Genomic DNA, 14,325 nt, shown 5'->3' with positions numbered 1-14,325 from the left:
CTGCTACTTCGAGGGGGTTCATCAGCTGGAAATATGACTGAGATCTCAAAAAAATTCCAAGTCAGTGGATGATTGCTAGAGATGGAGCGATAATCTCTCTCTGAGGATTCTGACTTTTGTGGAGAGGCCACTCTTTGTTAAGGCTTTGGTCAACACAAGTTGAAGGAGTGGGGCTTTTAAACAGTGAATGTATTTCTCATTTCTATAGTCCTGAAGCAAGGAGCTAGCAGGCCTTCCTTTCTCTGAAGACACTAGGAATCTAGACTCCACTCCTTGCTCATTCTGACTCCTTGAAACTCCAGATAGTTCTTGGTATGTGTCTCTGTCTCTGACATCGACTTTTCCTGTTCGCTGTGTGTTTCACAACACCCCCTGCCTATCCTTATAAGAATGTGGGAAATTGCTATAGCAGTCCAATTGAATAATCCACCTCCTCTCAAATTTTTTAATCTAGAATTTTGGCATGGAAGATCACTTTCACTCTTTCAACATGTAGGATGATATCCCTTGTTCCTAGGGATTATGATAGGCTCATATTTTTAGATGGGAATACATTTTAAATTTACAAGAAGAATAACAAGGATTTCTAGTTAGAGATTTCCAGATTGATATAGGGATGAAATGGGGCGAGAGAGAGAGAGAGAGAGAGAGAGAGAGAGAGAGAGAGTGAGAGAGTGTATAGGGTTCAATAAGACACAGACCCTATAGGCAGCCCCAGTTCAATCTCTGGTACCACATGGTCTCCCAAATACCTCTGAGTGCAGCACTGACGGCCCCTCTTACTCGTAAGACTGTGCTCCCAGAGACTCCCATGTCACAGGGTCAAGCACCATCACATTCTCAAGACCTTGCATTGAATCTCCCTAAATGAGAATCCCCAATAGGACCATCACGCTTGAGCACAGTTTTGGAGTCCACTCCCAAAGTAGTTTTGAAAGTGTGTATTATGAAATAGGATCTGGAAAGAGAGGGATATGTTTATAGGACCCTTATCAATTTGATTTAAATAGAGAAAACCTTGACTTTCAAGTTAAGAGATGGGTACAATTCAAGTAGAAGAAAGATAAATGTTGTCATGCGGCCTCTTCAACCTAATAGGTGTTATGTTATATATGAAGAGACATGGATAACTTGTCTACTTTGCTATACACATGACTCTCAAAACTCACCAGCTCATTTGGGTTCAAATCCTGTCCTTTATCTTATTGTTTCCTAATTATTGACTAAGAGAGGTATTGTTATGTCTTGGACGTTTAAAAAATTGATTAAGGCGTGCTCGCTTCGGCAGCACATATACTAAAATTGGAACGATACAGAGAAGATTAGCATGGCCCCTGCGCAAGGATGACACGCAAATTCGTGAAGCGTTCCATATTTTTGAGTTGCGGGCTGAATGAGGGCTAGAGACTGAGCACAACGGCCACTCAACACCTTTATTGCAAACCACAACAGCTAATTAGAGAGAGAGAACAGAAAGGAATGCCCTGCCACAGTGGCAGGGTGGGGTGGGGGGAGATGGGATTGGGGAGGATGGGAGGGAGGCTGGGTTTACTGGTGGTGGAGAATGGGCACTGGTGAAGGCATGGGTTCCTGAACTTTGTATGAGGGAAGTATAAGCACAAAAGTGTATAAATCTGTAACTGTACCCTCACGGTGATTCTCTAATTAAATATAAATAAATTAAAAAAATTGATTAAGGCACTGTGATTTATAAAGTATTAGTAGTTAAGTTTCAGGCATACAATCTTCTAACATTAACCCCATCTCCAATGTCAACTTCTCTCCATTAGTAAGCCCAGGTTCCCTAATGACACCCAATCTGGCTCCTTGATGGGCACATTTTCAAGTTTCAATGACTCATTGGACCTCATACTTTTAGTTTTGCTGGTAATGTGCTTTAGATATATAAATGTATTATACTGCCTGTATTTTGAGACCACCTTGCCTTGTACATACTATATTTTGCAGCCCCGAATACAATAGCTAGGATACAGGATCAACCCTGGTGTCTACAGAGGAATGAGTGTATCATGATGGTTCAGCAAATCTACACAACAAAATCCTACACAACTGCAAAAGAAAAATATAATAGTGTAGTTTGCTGCACTTTGATAGAATTGAAGGAAATTATATTAAAAAAAAAGGTAAGCCAGAAGAAAGACACAGAGCCGATGATCTCATTTATCTGTGGTATATACAGAATAATAGGACAAGGGTATGTGAAGTATCAAAAAAGGGATCTCTATGTTACCATGAACCCTAGATTATAGAACTGAGGACAGAGAAGAAGAGAAATCCAGAAGAAAAGTAAGAACAGGGCAGGAACCTAGGACATTTTTTAAGGACTTTGGCTGAAAGAGTGTCTGTCACCCTCAAAGCATGATGCTGAAATACACCATTACCTTTCAGCAGTCAACTTCTGAGTGGAAGGTAAGGTAGGGGAAAGGAGTACAACTCAAAATTTTGCTTTATTATTATTTTTTTATTTTTTAATTCTTTAATTAGTGAGTCACCATGAGGGTACAGATACAGATTTACACATTTTCGAGCTTGTTTTTCCCTCATACAATGTTCGCAAACCCATCCCTCCACCAGTGCCCATTCTCCACCACCAATAAACCCAGTATCCCTCCCATTCCCCAATCCCATATCCCCCCACCCCACCCTGTTTCTGTGATAGGGTATTTCCTTTTTATCTCTCTCTCTCTCTCCAGTTGGGTGCTGTGGTTTGTAATAGGAATATTGAGTGGCCATTGTGTTCAGATTCTAGTCTACTTTCAGCACGCATCTCCCTTTTCGAGTGGGATCTTCAACTACATTTTACTTGGTGTTCCCATCTCTATCTGAGCTGTCTTTTTCCCCAGCATGTGGGACCAGCTTCCAAGCCATGGAGCCAACCTCTTGGTACTTATTTCTACTATTCTTGGATATTAGTCTCCTACTCTGTTATTTTATATTCCACAGGTGAGTGCAATATTTAGGCAGAGATTCTAGGAAGATTTTATGTCACTTATTCTATAGCATACAGATAGCCTTGTTGAAGATTATTTGGTAAATGTAGTTTCAGGTTTGTACTCTTGAGATTAACAAAATTGTTTGAGCAGAAGATAATGTTGCCTCTGTCATTTAGATGTTGAAGATTTTTTTCTAGGGTAACATGTGTAATATCAATCCTGAGTTGTAATTGTATATGAAAAGTTAAGGGTAGTTTATAATATAGAAATAGGGTAGGTTCTAATCAGAGAGATAAATCATAAGAAACTTGCAGATAATATGTGTTTGCTATATGCAAATACAGAAGATTACATACGCTTGGTCTAGACAGAGGCTTTGGTTCTCACTAACCTGGTTTCTTCCCCACTAAGAGGGCTGTAGTTGCTTTCAAGTACTACTTAGTACTACAAAGCTCTAAGCGTATTTGTCACCTCTTCAATGTCAGTTGTTTTCTCTGAGTAAATTCTTTATCAGAGCTCACTATTAAGATTGTAGTGGTCTGTTAATCTGGTATTTCACAATGTTTGCTGACCTATAGGGGCAGAGGAGCTATAGCTGTGACTTCTCTTAGGGGATTAGGCATGCTGTTCTATGGTACTACTAGGGAAGTATTCTTTTTAAAACTGAACCTCAGTGGTTTGACTTGGGAAATAAAGTGCTGCAGAAATGAAATGCTCTCCTAAAAATTGCATTTATTATATTTCTTCTCAGAATGTTTATTGTTATTCAATTAAAGTGTTTCCACAGGGATGGTTTGTGACAGAGCAGCTTCTGTTTATGAGTTGATTTGGTTTGATATAAAATTTTGAGGTATCATTTGTTAATGCATGTTGCAATGGTTTTATGGCAGTTTTGTAAATTTATACCTGAATAACTTTATATAATACTACTTGGCTCTAAGTTTAGTAATATATATATTTATATATGTTTGTGTGTATGTGTATATATGCTTTTTAATATATATGCATGTCCATATACACATACATATGTGTACATAAATTTCAAAAATGCTCTTGTGTCAGTGTTAATGGGAATTGCCTTAACACATTCACAAATGAACGGTAGTAAGATTTTTTAATATGAGATGTATTTAAAATTGTAAAAGTATATGGATATGTTATTCTTCTGCAGGCATTCCTTCAGAATATTCCCATAAATTAGTTTGTACTTGTAATTATGCTAATTTGTGAAAAATAAAATGTAGCTTTTATGGTATTTTCATAAATTTGATAGCATTTCTAATTCATTTGATTTTTTAGTATAAATATGTCAAGATAATACTTTTAAGATTGCAACAAATTGTCTAAGATATTGTTATACTAATCAGTTGGCATTAATTGCCAATTAAGAATTAAATATGGTCAGAATAACTTGAGCTTATTTTAGTTAGTAAGACCATCAAATGTTTCTATTTATCTCAGTTTCCTGGGCCTGGGTCTTCCTGCTGATGTGGAAAATCTTTCTACAATTATTAAATAAAAAATAAATGGTCCCAAAATTATGGCCATATAACTACATGAAGAATGATTTTCTTTTGAATATAAAAAACCTTGCTAAATTTTGTTACTAGCAAATCATTATTTTATCTAAAGTTATTTTCTTGAAATCATATTTCCTCAAAAAATAAATAATAGAACATGTTATCCCACTTATGGACAATATGAATATTTGATACTTAACTTTATTCTTATGCCAATTCAGATTCTGCCACTGTATCACTGTCATCCCGTTGCTCATCGATTTGCTCGAGCGGGCGTCAGTAATGTCTCCATTGTGAGACTTCTTGTTACTGTTTTTGGCGTATCAAATACGCCACGGGTAGCTTGCCAAGCTCTGCTGTGTGGGCGGGATACTCTCGGTAGCTTACTGGGATCTCCAAAAGGGGCGGAGGAATCGAACCTGGGTCAGCTGGGTGCAAGGCAAATACCCTACCCACTGCACTATCGCTCCAATTCAGATTATATTTGATATATATTCCACCAGAATTAGGATAAGAGCTTTATTATGAACCCTCAAATATGGTGTCAGAGCTGAAACTATGATGCTTAGGAAAAATGGCATGTTTTTTTTTTAAATTTTATTTTATTTTATTAAATCACCGTGTGGAAGATTACAATGCTTTCGGGCTTAGGTCTCAGTTATACAATGCTGAAACAACCATCTCTTCACCAGTGCCCATATACCACCACCAAAAAAAAAAAAAAAAACCCACACAGTACACCTCCCATCCCGCCCCCCCACCCCCTACCTTGTAACTGATAAGTTTCATTTTACATTCTGTTTACTTTGGTTACATTCAATATTTCAACACAAACCTCACTATTGTTGTTAGGAATACCCCACTAGATTCAGACCTACTGTGAAGACAAATAAGGTTTTGAATTTCTGTACTTTAACAAGAAGTCCAGGGAGATTTCTTCCAGATATTAGATAATTGCAGGCTTGAAAACCCAATCTGTGGTCGTCTTAATATGGCGGCCACCGCGCCCTTCATCCCCGGAGAGAAAGAGGCGAGAGAGAGAAATACCTTTCCCCTCCCGGGCGGGCACGGGGCCGAGGCTTAGTTCTCAGGCTGGAGACATTCTGCGAGGAGTTGCTCACACCGAAAGAGGTTTTGCTGGGTCTGGATTCACGCTTGTACAGCTGCGGAGAGGCCGCACATGCGTGCGGCCCCCGGGATCACATCTCGGCGGTGGAAAATGGCATGTTTTTATGATTGAGACTGTGAGCTTGATTCTTCCTGACTTCATATTTCATGAAACACTTTCTAGACAAATATAAGGGACTATTTCTTGACCAGTATATTGAGGAACTCCATGTTGCCTGAGGATTCTAAATCAATTTGAGTCCTGAGAATATGTCTTAGTGTTGAGCTAATTTGTATTTCAAAAAGCCAGGAATGATATAAACTTTAGGGATATTTGGTGTGGCAGGAATTGTATTAGCTTTATGTCAGTTATTCTCCTAATGGTTAAGTTCAAAAGATGTTGTAAACACTAAATTAAGAATAGGGCTGGAAATACTAAAGTTCTTGTTATAACCATCTTGTTATTACCATTCAAAGATATTGGGAGAGATAGAAAAAAGGTATCCAAAATCCGTATGCACATTGCAAAAAGAGACATGGGCAAATGTGATAGAACCAAGGAAGCAGCTTCCCAGAAGAGAGTCACTTAAATTGAGCAGGATCACACATTAACATCTGGAAGACCTGAAATAAATCTTTCACTCCTCTGCAATCTCCTTGAATAAAAGGCCTTCAAAGACTGAAATTTTGTGTTAATGAAATAAAATTTCAACTTTAACACACAAATTTCCTTTCAAGTCAATACATAATATTTACAAGTGTACAGTGATGGAGGAACTATGTTGAGGGTTTAAGTAGTTTATGAGGTTGACAAGGAAGCAAAAACTGTAACTTCTCTAAATTATAAGTAGTATATTCACATGAATCACAAAATCCTGTTAATCATCGATTTCTCGGGCAGGCACAGTAACATCTCATTTCGTCCTTTCCCTGAGTTCTTAGAAGTCTATCTCGACTCAGCCCTCCTAACAATGTTGCACTGGGGGCTCTTCAGGGTCAGGGGAATGAGAGCCAGTTTGTTACTGGATTTTGCATATGAATACACCATGGGAAGCTTGCAAGGCTGTCCCATGTGGGCAGGAAACTCTCAGAAGATTGCCAGTTTCTCCCAGAGGGAGAAGTAGGCTAAAGATATGAAGCTTGCTTTTAAGTCTCTCTCTGGATGTTGGCCTTTGATGGTATTACACATACCTGGGTTCCTCTGCCGGTACCTTCATGCATGAGGCCTGTCCAAACATGTGGAGAGGGGCCTCCAGCATGGCTGTAGCTAGGTTCCAGTGGTCTTAGGCCGCCTAGGCCGCCAGGAGCTCTGCTTGGGGTGGGGAAAGAAGCTGGAGCCCATCCCTTCTGAGGGGCCCCGGGGAAGACAGCCAGGCATGCGGGCAAGAGACTCTAATATAAGTAGTATATTTGTTATCCATAACTCTATGATGCTTAGACAAGAAGCTCATGCAGTAACTCTATAAATGCTCTCACTCCTAAGATGCAAGTAAACCAAAATCTAAGTCTATAAATGGAGCAGATTTTTGAAACTGTAACCTAAGAACAAGTCACTGCAAACACCAAATCGAATTTTTCAAATGTTACAGACACTTAAACCATTGCTCATAAGATAATTGCCTTTCTTTGCTTCTGTTAATTCTCTGCTTTTCTCTCTCCTCACATCCATGGGCAGAGCTTCCCTAACCATGCCAGGCCTGGTTCTGGTTGATTATAACATATTTTAGATTAGATAAATTTTTAGGAGTCTTATTTTTATCAGTAACATCACCATGTAAGTCAACACTGTCAATGAAGCCCACTGCTACATCTGTGTGCACAATTATATTGTTACTCTGTTTCTCTAGCTTGAGTCTCGGCAATTTCACAGGTTTCACCTGCCTTGAGTTACATTATGGTCTCTCCTCAAAGGCTCATTTGGGGAAAGATCCACATGCAAGTGTTCTGGAGTTGTAGAACAATTTTTTTACCATTTATCCTAGACTGAGGGTTGACCTTGTTATAGACCCAAGTTTCCCATCCTGGACAGTCCAAACCCCATGGGAGGGAGAAAGATTGTGAGGAGTAGGATGGAGCTGGGAGAGGAGGTAGTGTCAGGTACAATTGGGGGTTGCTTTTAAGTTTTTTAAAAGATGTAATATTCAAGAGAATAGGTAAGTACTGTTAGTTTGCTTTTCTGAAAAGAGGGCAGCTGACAAATAACTTTGGAGGTCTGTGTTAGACAACATTTCAAACTCAATACTTAAAACACAACTGGAATTTTTGTCAAGTTGGCTACTCTAGCATGCTTCCTTCTATGTCATGCCAACTATGTCTTTAAGGCTGATAATGGGGATAAAACAAATCTACCTGTAAGCAAGTATGTTGTATTAAAAAAAAAAAAGAATCTCAAAACTTAAAGACAATCCATCAACTGCAATGTTCCATTACTAGCGCTAAGCCACATATCATACTAACCAACAGATTTAGGATTACAGAAAGGCATAAGCAGCAGTTTAGGAGAGTCCTGGGGGTCACCTCTGTGTATTGTGTTTTAGATTTTGGAAAACTACATGACACTTAGTTAAGCTTAAAATGTATTAAGGAAGGTTTCCTGGAAGAAATTAAAGATATGTCATAGGTTAAGATTCTTGCTTTGCATGTGGCCAGCTACACTTCATATCAGGCATGATCCCTCTTGCCCACTGTCAGAAGGGATCCCTGAGCACAGAGCCTTGTGCACTGCTAAATATGACCCAAAAACGAAAAAAGAGAAAGAGCATGCAGAGAAACATATATGAATGAAATTCAAAAAAACTAATAATGATAATATCTACATAAGAAAAAAGAAAGAAGGGAGGGTTTGGGTTTGTTTTGGTTTGGGGACCATACCTAATTGGGCTCAGGGCTTTTATCTCTGCAATCAGGGATCATTCATGGCAGGTGACCATATGGGATGCCATGTACAGTACAGGGAGGGCTGTATGCAAAACAAGTGCCCTAAAGGCTATACTTTGACTGTATTGCCAAGGGAGTATGTTTCTAGATGGACAGATGCTGGAGCAAAAGTACTGATGTCCAGTAGTGTCTCCCTCTCATGTCAGAATAGTTCAACAGAAGACTCAGCTAAGGATCAGATCAGAGCCCAGGATGCTGGCGCAAGATTTGGAAGCTGCAAAGAATTTGACTTGGGGGTGGGGCATTTTTCCTGAAAATTTCTTTACAAATTGAATCTAGCCTCTCAAAACATTACAAATAGTTTTTGCTTGTCAAAACCAGAGACTGATGGTTCTGTGATTGTCTCAGAAATAATGGCTTGAATTAGACTAAGTTAGTGGAAGTAGAGGAAGAAGAAACATGGATAAGTCTTTAGTGAACATTAATAACCAGAACAAGTGAAATGGCTCATGACATTTAGAATTTTTGGGAAATGGAACATGTAAGATTCCCTTTCAGTCAGTTGAATGAGAGAGAAATTCTTAGATTATAGGCACATTTTGTTCTGACTTTGGTGTTTTCTTTATGCCAATTTTATATATTGCTTTATATAAGTATTATCTCCTGTGTTTAAGATTGTGGAAAATTCCCTTTAAGCATCTCAGAGACATGAATTTTAAAACTAATTAGAGAATAATCACCTTGATTGTTTTTTTACAGTTATTTAAAGGGTAAATTTTGATCTACTTTGACATAAAGATACATATTTCCTATAGATCTACAACCATAACAATTAAATGAACACAGTATAAAGTTATTTTTGATGTAACTCTTATATAATTGACTTTCAGAGCTTATATAAAAATGATTTCTTTTAACATTTTCTTTTAAAAAATATTTAAAGTTTCTGGAACTTCACAAAGCTATCACTTATACATATGTGCCCATAACTAAAATTAAACAGATGTTAACATTCTACTTTACTGAATATCTTTCTTTTATTTAAATAAATAAGATATAATAGTCTTTATATCCTTCTTTTTTTCCTTGCTCCCTGGAGTTTATTTTTGCACTAAAAATGTTTCAATAAGTGCCAAATTTTAAACTTATTTCAATAATGAAATTAGCTATAATAAAGATTAATTATGTGATTTAAAATGTAAATGATATGTGTACTTACTAATTTTGTAATGTGATATTTTCACAAAACATTGTATTAGTACATATTTTTTAAATTTCATCATAATTTTTACATTACAAATTAGAATATAGTTTTATCTGCATTTCACATTTATTTATTATTTGAAGAAAATAAAATTGTTTCTAATATTTTCAATTATGTTTTGTGCATGTCTCATTTGTACACATATTTAGAATTTTGGATTACACTCCCACTTATGTAATTTCCAGGCTATAGAATATTCATATCTTTAACTTTGCTGGAATTCATAACACTTTACCTAAGACTCATGAATATAAATGACTTCCTATCTCTCACATCTTCTCCAATGCTTGTCATTATAAGAATTAGAAAAGTTTTACAATGTTATGAATGTGAAATGGCATTCAGTTATTGTTCTAATTTCTTTTTGCCTAATCACTCATGAAATGGAACATCTTTTGATTTATATGTAGACACTGATTTCTTATTCAATGACTCTCATGTTTGTATTCTTTACCTTTATTTTTGTTGAGAGTTATATTTCTTCCGGGCATACTATAGCGATTTTTATTTTCTGATTACTAACCATTTGCTGATTATAGTTTTACATGTATGTAGTGTCTTTTTAACCTGTAAGACTTGTTTTCATTAATGTGGAATTTGTTCCCCCATTTTCTCTGATTGTTTAGTTTTGGTTTAACTTGTATGTAAGTGTTTATTCTATTGATGGTTAGTGGTCATTTAATCTGTTTTTATCATCTGTTTCAATACAATTTGTGGGATAGTCTATTATTTTCCATTGACATTTGAAAAGCATTACTTCCATTCTATTCCACACAGTTTTTAAAAGAATTATGAATTTTCAATTATGTATTTTTTATTTCTTTAATATTAAATATTACTATATTTTTTAAAGGATTCCTTGGTTGATTTTGGCATTTTTTTTCCATTTTTAAAATGAAACATTTTCTAAATTTTAAGGGTAACATCTGTGGATTTAAGTTGGAAAGTGGATTTGTAGAGAAGTTACCTCATTTAATTTAATTTAAAAATTAAGTTTATGAGTATGTTTGAAACCTTGTGTGTTATTAATGTATCTGATAGTTCTGAGATATGTTGTTAATATACCATAGGATACACAATATACATATATAATTCCTCTCATACTGCATGTTCTTCACTAGTTCAGCTCCTCAGAGGTATTCTTATTTTTCTTCATACTTCACTGCACTCAGTATTTTAGTGTATTTAGATTAGTTATTTCTGTAGTCTATCATTATGATTCCCTTGCAGATTTTTAAAACTCTTGCGCAAGAGAGAGGTAATATCATCTGGTCATCCTTATTACCCCGGATGCATTTTTTTCTTGATATACAATCCAGTTTACTAATCATCTTGAGCACTGTGCTCAAATCATTTTATCTCATTGAAATATCCTTCACTATTATTATTCCACTGCAGTTACTCAGATACTTTCAGTCTTTATAAAACTAACCTATTTTTCACATCTCTTCCATGAAGTCATCTCTGTCTTCTCTATCTTTAAAACAAGATAAATGTTTTTGGGGAAATGTAAGTAAAAGGACGGCATGCCTTTTCCCAAATACCAGCTTGACTTGAAACAGGTTCCTTTGTCACTTGTGACTCAATTACCTAATGTCTCTGTGTATAATGCTCTCTCTGTTTTCAAATGTTATTCATTGAAGGAAATCAGCAACACTGAAGAGTTGAGAGTGAAAGTTTTATTAGGGTAGAGAAAGGAACCTTTGATCTAATACTCTTAAAAAAAGTAATCAGTACATGGCTATTCACTGCAATTTCAGAATTTAGTCTTTATTTATACCTACTTAATTTTTATTGTTAGTTAACTGAGAGACGACTAATATATTGCTGATTTAGCTGAGACTAACTATTGTCCCCACACACAGAGGTTTGAGGTCCCTACATCTAAGCCTGAGATTCTCTCAAGAGAATGCCTCACTTTAGCTATAGTCTTTATTCCTCCTGTTTTCTTTACTCCGTCTGTTCTTTCTACTAACCAGCAGGCAAATATCTCTCTTCTTACATCATTACATTCTTGAGTTGGTTTAATATGATAGACACAGATGATGTGAACTTAAATATAGTCTTGTGATATTTTACTTTGTTTCTCTTACCTATAAATAAGTTATAGCACGCACATATGTACATTGGTATATTGCCACAATGAAATAGAAATATAAAATTCACTCTAAATGAAAAAAAATGAATTATTAACGTATTTTTGGTGTTGGTCTGTATTCTCAAAAAATGTGTAACACAAGCTTTCATGAGTTTTATTCCTTTCTTTTGTTTTGGGGCCACAGCTAGATGTGCTCAGGGATTCTCCTATCTCAGGGGTGTTCATGGATTATTCCTTGTAAACTCAGGGACCATATGTGGTACCAAGAATTAAAATATGATCAACCAACTAGAGGGAAAGCACCTTGTCTGCTGTACTGCCGCTCTGGCTCTTCTAGTTTCAATTTCTTACATTTATAAATAATTGTATAACTTTCACATATAGTGTACATAAGTTGGATCCTTTCTATTCCGATATGAAGAATGTGAAGTATATAAGCAATCAGATTCAAAAATTTCTCCCCATACTGATTTGGTCAAGGAAAACATGTTTTCTGATTGCATGTCAATATTTTAGTGGCAACCAATCATCTGTTCACTTCTGTGTTCATTGTAAAAGTCTCTTGAGATGTGCCTTTCAGACTGGTCTAGTGTCTCTTATTTCTTTCCCCAGCAAAGCCATTTGGTCTGAATTGAGAGTAGATTGTGCTTACAAAAATTTTTCTTTGATCCTTCCTGCAGGTGGCCATTCAGCTGCTCATTGCCTTTTAACAGTAGCAGGACAGCCTGTGAGTTTTCTTAACTAGATCTATCCCTATGGTATTGCTGACCATATTTGATTGTATTCAAACAGAAAGTTACTGGGGCTGGAGCAATAGCACAGTGGGTAGGGCACTTGCCTTGCGTGAGGCTGACTGAGGTTCGATTCCCAGCATTCCATATGGTCCCCTGAGCACAGCCAGGAGTAATTCTTTTTTTTTTTTTTTTTTTTTTTTTTTTTGCTTTTTGGGTCACACCAGGCAATGCACAGGGGTCATTCCTGGCTCATGCACTCAGGAACCACCCCTGGTGGTGCTCAGGGGACCATATGGGATGCTGGGATTCGAACCCGGGTCGGCCGGATGCAAGGCAAATGCCCTACCCGCTGTGCTATCACTCCAGCCCCCAGCCAGGAGTAATTCTTGAGTGCAGAGCCAGGAAAAACCCCTGTGCAGTGCCAGGTGTGACCCCAAAAAAGCCCCCCAAAATACCCACCCCAAACAGAAAGTTACTATTCTAGGATGTGCGTGTCAATTATCCTACTCTTGGCTTACTGATAACTGGATTTATGGTAAGCTTATTAGTATCTCATCTTGAAATCATTAACTGATACCATGACACATATTTGGAAAATATTTAAAACTCTCCATCTATGAATGAATGGAATTTCAAATATACAGATGAAGATAAGGATTGATGATTAAACTCAATTTGAAAAGAAACACTGTTTAAAAGTCCTCAAGTTAGAATCATACCTGAACATTGTAATGTCATACAAAAATAAGGAAGTAAGAAAGTTTACTTTATCCATTGTTGGTTACCTTTCTAACTGTGTACAACATCTTGTACAATACATGAAGAGTCTGTATACAGAGAGCTGGAGGAAGAAAACAAGATTAAGGCAGTTGCTTTACAACTGTATGAGCCTGGTTCTATCCCAGGTACTACATGCCTCATGAACCATCACCAGGGAGTGATATGTAAAAGCTGGTCTTACAGGCTCCAACCATCCTAGTGCCCTCACATCGAAGTGAGGAAGTGAACTTGGTCAAGATTTTCTGAAAAGGGTCTCCAAAGCATCACTTGGGACTCCCCTCCAGCCATCCTTGATGAAAAGCATGCTATTGGTAAATGAAGCTACAAGAGTTTTCAGCAAATAAAACCAAACTATCCATGTACTATTTGTATGTTGTTAAAGAAATGTGTTCACATAATTTAATTTTAGAAAAACATAATTTTGCCCTTATTTCTAAAAAGTATCCATTTCGTGGATATGAAATGATATCTGACAGATTTTTTTTAAAAAGTCAAGTATATTTGTTGTAGATGTCTTATTGTATCTCTTCAGAATTTTTTTTTGTGTTTTTCTTATAAAAGTAAGTGACAGACTTAATTTTTATCAACTAAATTTGTTACCAGTAACGTCTCCATTGTGAGACTTGTTGTTACTGTGGGTAGCTTGCCAGGCCCTGCTGTGCGGGCAGGATACCCTTGGTAGCTTGCCTGGCTCTTTGAGAGGGACAGAGGAATCAAACCCGGGTCGGCCGCATGCAAGGCAAATGCCCTACCCGCTGTGCTGTTGCTCCAGTATGAAGTTTAATCCAGTATAATTCTTTGTGTAGGGCTTTAAGTAGTATTTAGAAAAAAATATGACATTATGTGCATACACATAATTGTATTCCCATAATATAAGTAGTTTATATAAATATTAATGTAATACATTGTATGACATTTATGTTGTGTTCACTCTCTTTTCAGTAGAGGGTTTTGGGCAAAACCCAGTCACATTCAGGGCTTTCTCCTAGTT

At 36.8% G+C, this 14,325-nt stretch overlaps 1 protein-coding gene and 1 non-coding gene across 6 annotated transcripts in view; both read left to right on the top strand.

Moving 5' to 3' along the window:
• Window positions 1-14,325, top strand: part of GALNTL6 (polypeptide N-acetylgalactosaminyltransferase like 6) — a 1,098,691-nt gene that overhangs the window by 86,666 nt on the left and 997,700 nt on the right. The window lies entirely within an intron of this gene.
• On the top strand, window positions 1,273-1,379 carry LOC129401229 (U6 spliceosomal RNA). Its single transcript, XR_008628161.1, has one exon. It is a non-coding gene; the product is annotated as a U6 spliceosomal RNA (small nuclear RNA).

This window comes from Sorex araneus, chromosome 1 (genome assembly GCF_027595985.1).
Source record: "Sorex araneus isolate mSorAra2 chromosome 1, mSorAra2.pri, whole genome shotgun sequence".
NCBI classification, from domain to species: domain Eukaryota; kingdom Metazoa; phylum Chordata; class Mammalia; order Eulipotyphla; family Soricidae; genus Sorex; species Sorex araneus.
Note: the sequence above shows the minus strand (reverse complement) of the source record. Positions and strands in the feature narration are given on the sequence as shown.